The following is an 11,841-nucleotide window of genomic DNA, read 5'->3' as shown; positions in this document are numbered from 1 at the left end:
TAATATAATGATAAATTGAATAATTTATAATTAAGTTATAAATATTATTTATAATTGCTAGGTGACGGACTTCTGGAACGGGTTTATTGAAAAATATTTTTAGTAGATTGCATTAATTGGAATTGCTTTCCAGGTAGGAATTTCCTACTCAACTTGAGTTATATTGTTAAGTGAACGTATATTTAATTGTGACGGTTGATGAGATTAATGTTAATATTGTGATTTATTATTGGAGATAGAATATTTGTGTTTGCTAAGATGTTGGCTGAGCTGTATGACGGGATTGTTATTGAGTATTTGTTGTTGTTTGTATTTGGTATGGAGAGTTGATTATTCAGTTGAGTATAATACGGAGGGTGTTACTGCCAGTTGTGCATAGCGAGTAATCGTTACTGCCAGATGTGCACAGTAAGTAATTACTACCGCCAGAGATAGTTGTGCATAGTAAGTGATTACTACTGCCAGTTGTGCAGAGTACGGAGGGTACTACTGCCAATTGAGCATGGTATGAGAATACCACTGTCAGTTGAGTTGAGCACAGCACGGTGTTAAGGGGGTTGTGCTACTGCCAATGATATAAGTGAGTTTTACGGATGAAGTGATGAGAATTCGAAATATAACCAACAACAAATACTCAATAACAATATATCGGTATTTGCGACGGTTTTATCCGTCGCTATGGAACCTTTTCTTTGTAGTGGAAGGCTGTCTCTTGTGGTTGGATTATTATTGTTGTTTAGTTTATTCCTACTCAACCTCGTGGTTGACAGTGTATTCGTGAACACCTGTGATGAACCATAAATTGGGAGCAGATTTTGCAGGTCTTAAAGATTAGCTGATTTGGGAGCTTTGGGATGCGTGAGGACTTGACCAATCTACCTAGAAGTCTAGGTCACATAAATTATTTTATTCACTTTATTTATTTCCGCTGCGAGTTGTATCTTATTTTATTTTCCGTTTAGTTGGTTAATTTGTAATAAACATGTAATCGTTAAAGTTTTAATTAAAGTACTTTGGTTTGTTGTACTTTGTTAATCACTACCTCGGGAAACCGAGATGGTAACAGTCCTATTTATCTAGGAATGTCTTGCTAAAGGCTCTTAAATAAATGGGGGTATTACACAAATTTAACTAAATTTTAATGTAGCCACATCAAATTGATCAATACGATATCAAAAAATTATGGATCACAATATCTTACTTGAGACCGTTTAAGCTTAAGATGACCTCTTTTGAGCTACAAAAGGGCTATATTACTCGTATAAGTTTAAGACGTTCTAAACAAGACTAGGTTAAAATAATTTTTGCTAGATTAGCTCAATTTAACTTACACAAGTAACTAGTGGATTGTTTAGGATTCAAATTTAGCTTGCTTTGACTTTGTGATATAAAATATAGAGTAACAAATCAATATCTATCTATTTATCTATCTATCTCTATTATTAAAGGAAGCTTTTTTCGAGCGATTATAGAGTCTTTCATTTTTACGAACTACTTGTAATAAATATATTCGATTTTAATTATATTTTACTTTAAAGGATAAGATATGATATTTAACTCATCAATATTCTGATGAGCTCCTCGCAAATTGACCAAATGATAGAGTTTGTGCAAGCAACGATTGCAGTAATTTAGCTATAGTAGAATATAGATAGGTTTTATTTAATAAAAATAAATAAATAATTTATTTATAATAACTACATAGTTTGGTAGGACACAATGTCTATCTATATCTATATATAAATGCAACCCACCGTAGTTTTTTCCTCAATAACAATTTTTTTGGTCTTTACTGCTTATTAGTCTCAAGCTATATATAGTTTAATATTATGTATACAAGATGTTGGTTACATTGTTTTTATTAATGAATTTCTTTTGTTATATTGATAGGATGGACTATGAAGATTCAACAACCATGGTTTATAAAGGCGTTATTAACCAATAATATTGTTAGTGGATGATCAATTTGTCCTACTTAATTCATTCATTTTTATAGTATTACATTATTATCTCAGATAAGATTTGACGTTATAGTAATGATGAGGACTGCATTGTTTTTCTTTTTGTGTGTGTGTCACATGATAAATTCTTTCTCTGCAAATGGCTAATGGTGCACTATCATTGCTTTACTAATACAAAAATTGAGTACCTGTATTATAATTTAGGGTTAATTGATAAGAATAATCCCAACTATGCTTTTCCTACTCAAAATAATCTCAACTTTACAATAACCTGGAAAAATCTCAACTATACCATCATTTAACTTATATTACCTTGAGTGAAGGGCTACCTGTTTAGAAGGTCACTCCTTCATATTTACTCAGTTTATAAACCCTTTATTTCACTTAATTTACCTATTCATTTCCTAAGTTTTTCATCTTCATCATTTTCTCTTCCTTTTTGCCATCAACATTGTAGCACACTCAGTCGAATTCCTTTAGCCCAAAACCCATAAACAAATTTTGCTGAAATAAAAAACCTAGAAATTAATTTAGCTAAAATAAAAAAACTAGAAACTAAATCTGTTCAAACTCAAGAACCCATATATGAACACAAATCAAACTTTGTAAACCCAGAAGAAGTTGTGATAATGAAAAGCCCGGAAAGTAATTAAGCAAAAAACTGAAGAAAAGTGAAGTTTGAAGCAATAGTCAAAGCATTCACAGATGTTTTAAAAGAAAGAAAAGATTAAATAAAGGAATCTGTTTGAAAAGTGGACAAGGATTTTTTTTGAACATTGGAGACGGAAGTCAGCTACTTTTAGTTTTGGGAGTGATAGAAAGAAGAAGACAATCAATTGTATAGAGGAAAAGATGCAACATCAGTCCAGAAATTCCAAAATTTGACGGCAATTTAATTCCTTAATATAGTAGTTAAAAGCCATTTAATCTACTCCAGAGCTGAGCAAATAAGAAAAACACCCATCAAAATTTTGGAGAGTGTAAGAATACAAACATAGTGTAGGCGGTATCACTATTACGAAAACAATGAACGATAAAACTTACAGAACCAGCAGAGATAGAAGTCGTGGCGTGATAAGAATCACTGCCCTAAAGTTGAATTTGCCCCGCTCGATACACACGGCCTCTTGGCAACCAACCCCCAGGGTTACACGACTTCCGAGCCTAAGGTGTACGACAAAGACTCGGATTGAGGAGTAGTAACAGAACGTTGCCCAAAATCAGCTATGGAATTATAGTGTAGAGAGACACATAGAGAGAAGAGGAAAATGTAGTTGTGTTGTGTGTTCTGAAAAGGTAGAGAAGGGTAGTATATATAGGAGGTGTAGGAAGGATCCAGAAACCATCATAAATTGTCTCGTAAAAAGGTTTTAGAAGACTGTAAAATCAGTTTTGTAAAACACAAAATCAGAATAGAAGACTGCACTTTCAGTCTACGGAAAACGCAACATTTCTCTAAAAGACTGAGTAATCAGTTTCGGAAATTGTGCAAAAATATTATAGAGTATAAGTGATCGTATTTCCAAAAACGGCTTACGGCTCGAACCGCATGTGCTCTACCAGAGCCCAGAGCCCGTACCCGAGCCCGAGCCCGACCCGGCGTGGCGTGGAGCGCGCGCGCGCGTGTGTGGCTGTACGTGCCCTTTACCACTACATATCTAGTAGTCCAATACAAAAGATCACTTATAAACTATAACACTCCAACATATTTTATCAATGTGGGATTCTTTTGAAGCAGAACTAATTAATATTTCCAACAATCCCCCACATGATTCAAAAGAAGAAGAAGAGAAATAGCTGATTAGGGCATGTAGAACGTAAGTCTTAAGATGACAATGTTCTGAGGAATTGAATTGTCACCCGGTGCATACAATTACACCTTTCTGCCGTATTGAGTTGCTCTCGGCATTGGACTCTCCACGGTGGTTTGTAACGGATAACTGCGCACAAACCTGCATTCAAATCTGTGTTCGTCCTCGCAAAATGTCATAAAAGGTGCCCCTCACATGCCTGGGTTCTCGTGAACGCTCTAGAGGTCTTAAAGCCTAAAAACCTCATAGGGGGTAGGGCATTTCCCCCACATTCACATAGGTAAGTCCATCAGGTTTGTCTGTCACAAACCATCCTTAAACAAGGACTATGGACTTATTAAGTGCTTAGCTCAACCTTCCTCACTTGACAGAAATAATACAATATAAAAGAATACTACATCACTTTTATTAAAATGGAATGGTAGTAGTATTACAACATGAGATCCTCGTGACTTCGTTTGACCCATTGAACTTGGTAAACCCAAGTGGGGGAGCCCCGTCACGATTCACTCCCAATAGGCTTTAAACCCATTCCTCGTGCTGACTCCAGCACTAATTTTCTGCAGAGGCCTTTCGTGAGAGGATCCGCAATATTCCTCTCCGATTTTACATAATCCAGTGATATCACATTATTTCTGATCAGATTCCTCACTATAGCATGTCTCAAGCGTATATGCCTCCTCTTTCCGTTGTAAGCTTGATTGCCTGCCACACCAATGGCTGCTTGAGAATCGCAATGCATTGAAACTGATGGAGCCGGTCTCCCCCACAATGGAATGTCTTCTAACAGGTTCCTTAGCCACTCGGCTTCCTGACCTGCTAATTCTAAAGCAATAAACTCAGATTCCATTGTTGATTTTGCAATACAACTCTGTTTAGAAGATTTCCAAGAGATAGCACCACTAGCCAAAGTAAACACATATCCACTAGTAGAATGAATCTCATCATTATCAGACACCCAATTAGCATCACAATATTCTTCTAAAACACATGGTGATTTGGAATAGTGCAAACCCCAATCCATTGTTCCCCTAAGATATTTTAGAAGTCGATATAAAGCATTCCAGTGTGACTGATTTGGGCTATGTGTATACCTACTAAGACGATTTACCGTATAAGCAATGTCTGGTCTTGTATAATTCATTAAAAACATGACACTGCCAATTATCTTAGCATATTCTTCTTGGTTCACACTAACACCCTCATTCTTTTTTAGGTGTATATTAGGATCATATGGGGTTTTGACTGGTGCACAATCAAAACAGTCAAATCTTTTAAGAATTTTCTCAACATAATGTGACTGATCCAGACTCAAACCCCATTTGGTCCTAGAAATTTTTATACCAAGAATAACATTGGCTTCACCTAGGTCTTTCATGTCAAAACGAGAGCTTAAGAAGGCTTTGGTGTCATTGATAACTTTCATATTAGTCCCAAAAATGAGCATGTCATCAACATACAGACACACAATGACACAACCATCTTTGTCACTTTTAGCATATACGCAGGCATCTGAATCATTTACATGAAAACCATAAGATGTAATAGTTTGATGAAATTTGTCATACCATTGCTTCGGAGCTTGCTTTAGACCATATAATGATCTAACCAGTTTACATACCTTGTCTTCTTGTCCTGAAATTACACAACCCTCTGGTTGCTTCATGTATATTTCTTCGTTCAAGTCTCCGTTCAAAAAAGCTGTCTTAATGTCCATTTGATGCACAAATAGATCATGTATAGAAGCTAGTGCAATTAAAGCCCTAATAGTAGCAACTTTAGTAACAGGAGAGTAAGTGTCAAAGAAGTCCAAACCTTTGGTTTGTCGATTACCACATACAACCAATCTAGCTTTATATTTGTCGATAGATCCATCGGGGTTGAGTTTCTTCTTGAACACCCATTTGTTGCTTAGAGGTTTACACCCTCTAGGCAGATCGGTGAGAATCCAAGTGTTATTACCTTTGATGAAATCTATCTCACTGTTGATAGCTTCCAACCAGAAAGTAGAATCGATGGAGTTCATGGCCTCCTTGTAAGTTCTCGGGTCATTTTCTAGAACATAGGCACGAATGTCCTCCTCATCAAGAAATTCTTTTTCTGCCAAACTTGTCTCAAAGTCTGGGCCAAAATCTTTTGCTATTCTAGCCCTCTTGCTTCTTCTAGGTTCAGTCACTGCATCTGCATTAGTTACTGCACTAGTAGAAGCATTATCAACATTATTGGAAACAAGTGGTAAACGAGGTTCAAGGTTAGTTTTCATCGAAAAAATATTCTCAAAAAATACAACATCTCTAGATTCTTTAATAGAACCAAAACCTGAACCATCCTTTAGAATAAACCTGTAGGCCGCGCTGTTAGAAGCATAACCAATGAATATACCGTCGATTGTTTTTGGTCCAATTTTGCTTCTTTGGCATGCAGGTATTCCAATTTTTCCCAAGCACCCCCACACTTTGAGGTAGTTAAGATTAGGCTTGTGGCCTTTCCAGAGCTCATAAGGAGTAGTTTCCAATTTTTTGTGTGGAACTCTATTAAGTACAAAACAAGCAGAAAGAATGGCCTCGCCCCACATGTTAGTAGGCATACCAGAACTAATAAGCATAGCATTCATCATGTCTTTCAAAGATCGATTTTTCCTTTCGGCTATTCCGTTTTGTTGAGGTGTGAATGGGTCGGTGATCTCATGGATAATGCCATTTTCTTCACAATATTTTTTAAGTGGATAACCCTCGTATTCACCGCCCCTATCAGACCTAACACGTTTGATTTTAAGGTCTAATTGATTCTCAACTTCAGCTTTATAGATCATGAATTTTTGCTCTGCTTCATCTTTTGTACTTAACAAATACACTTTTGTATCTCTAGAAAAATCATCTACAAAGGTGATATAGTAACGCTTACCTCCTCGGCTCATTGTGTTTCTGAAATCCCCCAAGTCCGAATGGATTAATTCAAGAAGAGTCGAGGCACGATGGACTTGTTTATTAAACGGTGTCCTGGAATGTTTAGCCTCTACACATATCTCACATTTGTCAAAAGCCGTATTACTAAAGCCATGTATAAGGTCAAGATGTTTCAATTTTTTAACATAATCAACATTTATATGACCTAATCTAGCATGCCATAAAGTAATAGACTCAGCAAGATAAACAGAAGTGGTGGAGTTTTTATTAATAGTCACCACATCGAACACAAAAAGCCCGCCATTACAAAAACCTTTTCCAACAAAATTATTGTTTCTAGTGAGTACAAGTTTGTCGGATTCAAAAGTGAGTTTTATACCGGCCTTGTTAAGTAAAGACCCTGAAATAAGGTTCCTACGAATTTCTGGAACGTGAAGAACATTATTAAGTTCAAGAATTTTACCGGAAGTTAGCTTCAGTTGTACCTTTCCCTTACCAATAACGCGGGTAGTACTAGAATTGCCCATGAACACGCATTGTCCGTTAGTTTCTGGCACATATTCTTTGAACGCTTCTTTGTCACAACATATGTGACTCGTAGCTCCGGTGTCCAAAACCCATTCTGTGATGTTGCTTACCAGATTTACCTCGGATACAGCGGCATCAATGATTTCGTCTGTTTCGGTGAGATGAGCTTGATGCTTGTTTTTTGACTTTCCTTGGGATCCTTGCGGACAGAATTTTGCGGAATGACCCGTTTCACCACAAGTGAAGCATTCTCCTTTGAACGGCCTTTTGGGTTTGAAATCTGTTTGCTTTTTCACTCTGTGGATCTGGTTTGGTCCCTTGTTGTTGTGGTTGTTGTTGTTATTACGTCTAGTACCCTTGTTGCGATTTTCTGTCTCAACAAGGTTGGCATTGGAAGAGGAATGATCAACTTGTTTACCTCTTAACTGAATTCGATTTTGCTCTTCAATCTTGATGTGTGACACTAACTCAAGAAGAGTGAAATCCTTTTGTTTGTGTTTCATAGAGTGCACATAATTCTGCCAAGACAAAGGAAGTTTCTCGAGTAGACAATTAGCTTGAAAAGTTTCACATATTTTCATACCCTCCGCGATAATGTCAGCACATAAAGTCTCATACTCATGAACTTGATCTAACACAGGTTTATCATCAGTTATACGGAAATTTAACCATCTATTGCAAGCGTATTTTTTGGTTCCAAAATCATCTGTTCCATATTTTGTTTTAAGAGCGTCCCAAATATCTTTAGCGGTTTCAAGCTTGCTATATATTAAAAATAAGGGTTCCGTCATATAGTGCAGTAAAATGCCACGACAAGTTTTACTATCTGCAGGAAAATCCCGTTCACTGTTTTCTGGTGCTTCAGTTTTGGTTAAAGTATAATCTATCTTTAACTGGCTTAAAAGAAAATCAAGTTTTCCTGACCAAATCCTATAGTTTTTACCATCAAGTAAATCCAATTTTGACATATCAGGGATAAAAACTGTAGGCATAAGAGTCGGATTAAAAGAAGCAGCAGAAATTGGCATAGCCATATCGCCTACGATAAAAATTTTAACGAGCAAGTAAAAAAAAAAAAATTTTTTTTTTCAATTTCAACTTTAGACTGTAGGCGGTATCACTATTACGAAAACAATGAACGGTAAAACTTACAGAACCAGCAGAGATAGAAGTCGTGGCGTGATAAGAATCACTGCCCTAAAGTTGAATTTGCCCCGCTCGATACACACGGCCTCTTGGCAACCAACCCCCAGGGTTACACGACTTCCGAGCCTAAGGTGTACGACAAAGACTCGGATTGAGGAGTAGTAACAGAACGTTGCCCAAAATCAGCTATGGAATTATAGTGTAGAGAGACACATAGAGAGAAGAGGAAAATGTAGTTGTGTTGTGTGTTCTGAAAAGGTAGAGAAGGGTAGTATATATAGGAGGTGTAGGAAGGATCCAGAAACCATCATAAATTGTCTCGTAAAAAGGTTTTAGAAGACTGTAAAATCAGTTTTGTAAAACACAAAATCAGAATAGAAGACTGCACTTTCAGTCTACGGAAAACGCAACATTTCTCTAAAAGACTGAGTAATCAGTTTCGGAAATTGTGCAAAAATATTATAGAGTATAAATGATCGTATTTCCAAAAACGGCCTACGGCTCGCACCGCAGGTGCTCTACCAGAGCCCAGAGCCCGGAGCCCGAGCCCGAGCCCGGCGTGGCGTGGCGCGCGCGCGCGCGTGTGTGGCTGTACGGGCCCTTTACCACTACATATCTAGTAGTCCAATACAAAAGATCACTTATAAACTATAACACTCCAACATATTTTATCAATGTGGGATTCTTTTGAAGCAGAACTAATTAATATTTCCAACACATAGCAGCAGTAAAAACTTAACAAAGATTTTCCACGGTTCAAACGTCCCCAGTTTGGTAACAGTATTCAAAATCTCTCAATTCCCCCAAATTCCTAAATTAGGGTTCATCATCTCTAATTTTACAATATACCCTGATCTTCAACAATTTTCTACTGTTCAAATCGATTACTTTGTGAGGGAATATATATGATGAATCATTGAAAATTTGTGAGGAAGCAAATATGCTGATGAGAGTGAGATGTTGGCGTTGGTAGTGGTATGGTGGTAGCAGAAGCTTGGTGGGGTGGTTTTGGTGCTTGGTGACTGGTTGGTTATGGGTGATTGGACTACTAGAGGAGTTGGAAGAGTTAAGGGGTGAAAATTGGAGGAATGAAATGGAGTGTGAATTTGGAGGAATAGAAATGATGTAAGATGATTACAAGAACAAAGGGAAGGGATGAAGATTATAAGAACAAAAGAAAGGTTAGGAAAGGTAACCTATAAAAAAATTAGCCTGACCGGTGACAACAGGTAAGTTAGAGGCGGATAGCAATTAGAGTTAAATGATGACATAGTTGGAATTTTTCTAAGTTATTGCAAAGTTTGGATTATTTTGGGCAGGACAGGCATAGTTGGAATTAATCCCATCAAATAACCCTATAATTTAAAGTAATTTCATAATACAATATCAATTCTACATCCAACTTTACGCCTCCTTACGAAGTAATCAAGCAGTCAACAATTTTAGTTTTAATAATTTTATTGGGCTGGAAACTTAGGGTCATTCCTAACTTTTCTTTTGGCCCAAATATTTTCTCACACACAAAAGCCCAAATACTTTACTCTATGTCTCTAAAATATAACAAACAAAATTCTTAAACTACAGCTTGTGAGACTACTTGATTTATCTAAGCTTGGACCTGATTTTGTGAACCCTATGCATGTTTTTGTGAATCTTGGACCTTATTTTGTGAATCTAAGACTTGAATAGGTGACTTTAGACATACATTGGCAATGGTAATTGATATATAATAATTGTATATTTATATTTGTTCATCTATGTGGGTTTCGAACCCACACCTTGCGCAATAGCACAATGCTCTACCTTTTGAGCTAATAGATGATATTGTACCAAAATTAAATTATGCATCAACAAGTAACAAAGACATGAAAACATTAGTAACTTCATGTACATGTGAAACATGACACATTGGCTTATACAAGTATTTCTTACTATAAAATTAACCAATTTAAGTCCTACCTTCACAAAATCATTCTTCACAAATCAAGTCGAGATTTCACATTATCAGGTACTAAGTTCACAAAACTAGCTTCAAGGTTCACAAAATTACCTCCAATATTCACAAACACTGAAAATACAAGGTCTATGATTCACAAAATAAGAAAAAGAGCAAAATAGGTGATTTTGACCATTTATGACCAAATTTCACAATATTACCTTCTAATTTCACAAAACAAGCTCTAAGATTCACAAAATAAGGTATATGATTCACAAAATAAGAAAGAGAGAAAAATAGGCGATTTTGACCATTTATGACCAACTTTCACAATATAAGGCCTATGATTCACGAAACAAGGTCTATGATTCACAAAATAATAAAAATAGCAAAATAGGTGATTTCGACCATTTTGTGAGCAAATTTCACAATATTACCTGCTAGTTTCACAAAACAAGCTCTAAGATTCACAAAATAAGAAAAAGAGAAAAATAGGCGATTTTGACCATTTATGACCAAGTTTCACACTATAAGGCCAAAGATTCACGAAACAAGGTCTATGATTCACAAAATAATAAAAAGAGCAAAATAGGTGATTTCGACCATTTTGTGACCAAATTTCACAATATTACCTTCTATTTTCACACAACAAGCTCTATGATTTACAAAATAAGGTATATGATTCACAAAATAATAAAAGGAGCAAAATAGGTGATTGTGACCATTTATGACCAAGTTTCACAATATAAGGCCTAGGATTCACGAAACAATGTTTATGATTCACAAAATAAGAAAAAGAGCAAAAAGGTGATTTCGACCATTTTATGACCAAATTTCACAATATTACCTTCTAATTTCACAAAACAAGCTCTAAGATTCACAAAATAAGATATATGATTCACAAAAATAAAAAAAAAGAGAAAAATAGGCGATTTTGACCATTTATGGCCAAGTTTCACAATATAAGGCATAAGATTCACGAAACAAGGTCTATGATTCACAAAATAATAAAAAGAGCAAAATAGGTAATTTCGACTATTTTGTGACCAAATTTCACAATATTACCTTCTAGTTTCACAAAACAAACTATAAAATTCACAAAATAAGGTATATGATTCACAAAATAAGAAAAAGAGAAAAAATAGGCAATTTTGACCATTTATGACCAAGTTTCACAATATAAGGCGTAGGATTCACGAAACAAGGTCTATGATTTACAAAATAAGAAAAAGAGCAAAATAGGTGATTTCGACCATTTTGTGACCAAATTTCACAATATTACCTTCTAGTTTCACAAAACAAGCTCTAAGATTCACAAAATAAGGTATATGAGTCACAAAATAAGAAAAAGAGAAAAAAATAGGCGATTTTGACCATTTATGACCAAGTTTCACAATATAAGGCCTAGGATTCACGAAACAAGGTCTATGATTCACAAAATAAGAAAAAGAGCAAAATAGGTGATTTCGACCATTTTGTGACCAAATTTCACAATATTACCTTCTATTTTCACAAAACATGCTCTAAGATTCACAAAATAAGGTACTATATCA

This window comes from Silene latifolia, chromosome Y (genome assembly GCF_048544455.1).
Source record: "Silene latifolia isolate original U9 population chromosome Y, ASM4854445v1, whole genome shotgun sequence".
Classification (NCBI taxonomy): Eukaryota; Viridiplantae; Streptophyta; class Magnoliopsida; order Caryophyllales; family Caryophyllaceae; genus Silene; species Silene latifolia.
The sequence above is the reverse complement of the archived record's forward strand: the minus strand, read 5'-3'. Positions refer to the sequence as shown.